We start from the raw sequence: 3055 nt of genomic DNA on the forward strand, positions 1-3055 counted from the left end.
CTTCGCTATATATCTATCATATCTTCTCCACTTATTTCTTACCTGCTACGCCCCTCTTTACAGCAATAGCGCTCTCGCAGTACCAGTGAAGATTACACAGACTAAAACCCTCCGAGACACATATAGAGAGCGAGCGTCAAAGATTTAGACTGATACTCAGAGAGTGAGAGAGAGCTACAGAGTGAGAGACTGAGAGAGAGTCAGATAGAGAGACAGAGAGAGAGAGAGAGAGAGAGAGAGAGGGAGAGAGTAAATAGAGTAAAGTCTGAGTTTCGTAGATAAAAACAGAGGGAGAGAGAAAGAGAAAGAGAAAAAAAGAGATGGAGAGAAAGAGAGAGAGAGAGAGAGAGAGAGAGAGAGAGAGAGAGAGAGAGAGAGAGAGAGAGAGAGAGAGAGAGAGAGAGAGAGAGAGAGAGAGAGAGAAAGTGTGTCTTCTTTGTTTACCGTAGGCAATGTTTGTGAGAGATCTCTGGGTGATAGAGGAATCATGAACAAAAACAAAATGATGTTGAATGATGATAAAACATAAGTCAATCTGGCAGGCAGTGCAAAGTCTGTTAATGAGATTGACTACATTCACATGACAATTGGTGATGCGGAAATTGCATTTTTTTAAAGTTAAGAATCTTGGCATCTACGTGTGTATTTTGATTCCAGTTAGTCAATGTCGGCTGAGGTAAACCATCTGATCCGCTGCATGTGTTTAGAAATTAAATAAGAAAAATAGTAAAATACGTAATCTAATCAATACTAAGTATACTGCTTTACTAATAACTACCTTAGTTTTATTAAGACTTGATTATTTTAAATCCTTGTTATTAGGAATATCACACTGAAGAAAGTGAAACGACTTCAAACTGCCCAAAACAGTGCTGCAATTTTAGTTTTACAGAAAAGAAAGGGAGACTCTGCTACACCTCTTTTGCGGACACTGCATTTGCTTCCTGTTGAGAAAAAAATCATCTACAAAATGGCCACTCTGAGTCACAAATGCTTGGACGATAATGCCCCATCATATTCATCAAATCTATTGAGACTGTCTATTCCGACTGGCAGTTTTCCCACCTATTAAAACTGAAAACAGTGGGTGAAAGGGCATTTGAGTATCAAGACCCCAAGTTCTGAAATGCTTTGCCAAGTAATTTAAGAGAGATCAAATGCTTTGATTCGTTCAAATGTCAGCTGAAGCAATTTCTGTTTTTAAATTGATATGATGAATATTTAGAGAAATGCTCTTTTGGTCAGCACTAAGAAGTAGCCAAGGAGCAGCAGTACAAAGGCTGCAGAAAAAGTCAGGAGCCCAGAAAAGGGGCAAATTGGAAAGGGGGGGGGGAGACAGAAAGTTAAACTGGAAGCAGACGACAAAACGGGGTTAGAGAGCAGAAAAAGAGTTGAAAAGAGAAAATTTTAGAGAAGAACATTTTCTGTTGCTGTCAGGTTTCGAACCTGGGACCTATTGAAGGAGGCGCGAACCCTGTAACTTCTAGAACACAAGAACCCCAAGGAGAGTGAGGGGAAGAAAGAGACAAAAGGAAAGAGAGACAGAGAAAGAGAGAGAGAGAGAGAGAGAGAGAGAGAGAGAGAGAGAGAGAGAGAGAGAAAAGACCACCAAAAGCAAATATGGAAAAGTAAACATCTTAAATAGGGAAATAAAGAAAAAAAATGGTGTAAAAGAATCGAAGCAAAGACAGCTAATACATGCATTCCAAAAATGAAAGATGTAAATGGGATAAAAGGATGCTCAAAGTCAAATACAGGGTGCATAAGATCAAAAGAATTAGATACTTCAATGGACAAAGGGGATGTCTTAAACAGATGGTCAGAATACATAGAAGAACTCCTCAAAGATAATAGAGACCACCAATACTGATAGCAAAAGTACAATCTACCATTAGAAAAATGAAACAAGGAAAAGCCACAGGGCCAAAAAAAAAAATCCAAGTTGAAGTGATTGTCACGTTTGAAGAACTAGGCACTGGAATAACAAAAGCTCTTAAATTCTATGTATAACAGCGGCAAGAACCAAGAAGATAAAATGACGTCAGTTTTTATAGCGTTACCTAAAACATCAGGTGCCACTGGGTGTGATATGCATAGAACAATAAGCCTCATGAGTCATTTAACAAAAATATTGCTGTGAGCACTAATAGGGGGAAGAATGAGAAAAATCGAGGAAGGAAAAGAAATCAAATGATGTAGTACTTGATGAAGCCCACGTGGGACACTCAATTAAAAAAAACACAATTAGGACACGACAATAAATGCAGTTTTTTGGGACATCTGAAAAGACATAAAGGTTTTGAACATCTAGCTCTCACGTGCGAAATTGAAGGCAAAGGAGGCACAGGTTAGCCCAGAGTAAACTACTTAGAGAACCCAAACAAATGGGTAACGGGGAAAGATCAGGGTGAAGTAACTTTTTCAAGAGCAAAGGAATTCGAATCTAATGGAGAACAATGATTGCCGATGTCTGTCACATGATGATGAGGAAGAGAAATACTCAAAATTTGTTTGTTATATTTCTATACGCAGACATAGATGGAATCACATTAAAAAAAGAGAGAGGAAGAGCGAGAGAGAGAGAGAGAGAAAGAGAGAGAGAAAGAGAGGGAGAGAGAGAGAGAGGGAGAGAGAGAGAGAGAGAGAGAGAGAGAGAAAGAGAGAGAGAGAGAGAGAGAGAGAGAGAGAGAGAGAGAGAGAGAGAGAGAGAGAGAGAGAGAGAGAGAGAGAGAGAGAGAGAAAGACAATGGACGACTGTCTGCAGCCTGGCGAGGAACTTGGAAGGGAGACATGGCGGCCCTTGAGATGTTTGCCACAGCGTATGTTGACATTCCAACGTTGTCTTGGTCTTCCTCTGGCTCAAATACTGGGTGGTGTCTTGAGTTGTAGGGGCTTCAACGTTTGTGACAATGTGTTCGTTCATCTACGCGCGTGGTGGGGGAAAGTAGAATGGAAAAAGCGACGAAATAAAGGGTGTGTGTCTTAGATGAAGGGAGCGAAAGATAGATAGATAGATAGATAGATAGATAGATAGATAGATAGATAGATAGATAGA

The 3055-nt window shown here is 39.9% G+C and overlaps 1 protein-coding gene across 1 annotated transcript in view; it reads right to left on the reverse strand.

The window, feature by feature from the left end:
- LOC106012615 overlaps nt 1-3055 on the reverse strand; it is a 6688-nt gene that overhangs the window by 1866 nt on the left and 1767 nt on the right. The window lies entirely within an intron of this gene.

The sequence above is a fragment of the Aplysia californica genome, unplaced genomic scaffold (assembly GCF_000002075.1).
Source record: "Aplysia californica isolate F4 #8 unplaced genomic scaffold, AplCal3.0 scaffold00432, whole genome shotgun sequence".
Lineage (NCBI taxonomy): Eukaryota > Metazoa > Mollusca > Gastropoda > Aplysiida > Aplysiidae > Aplysia > Aplysia californica.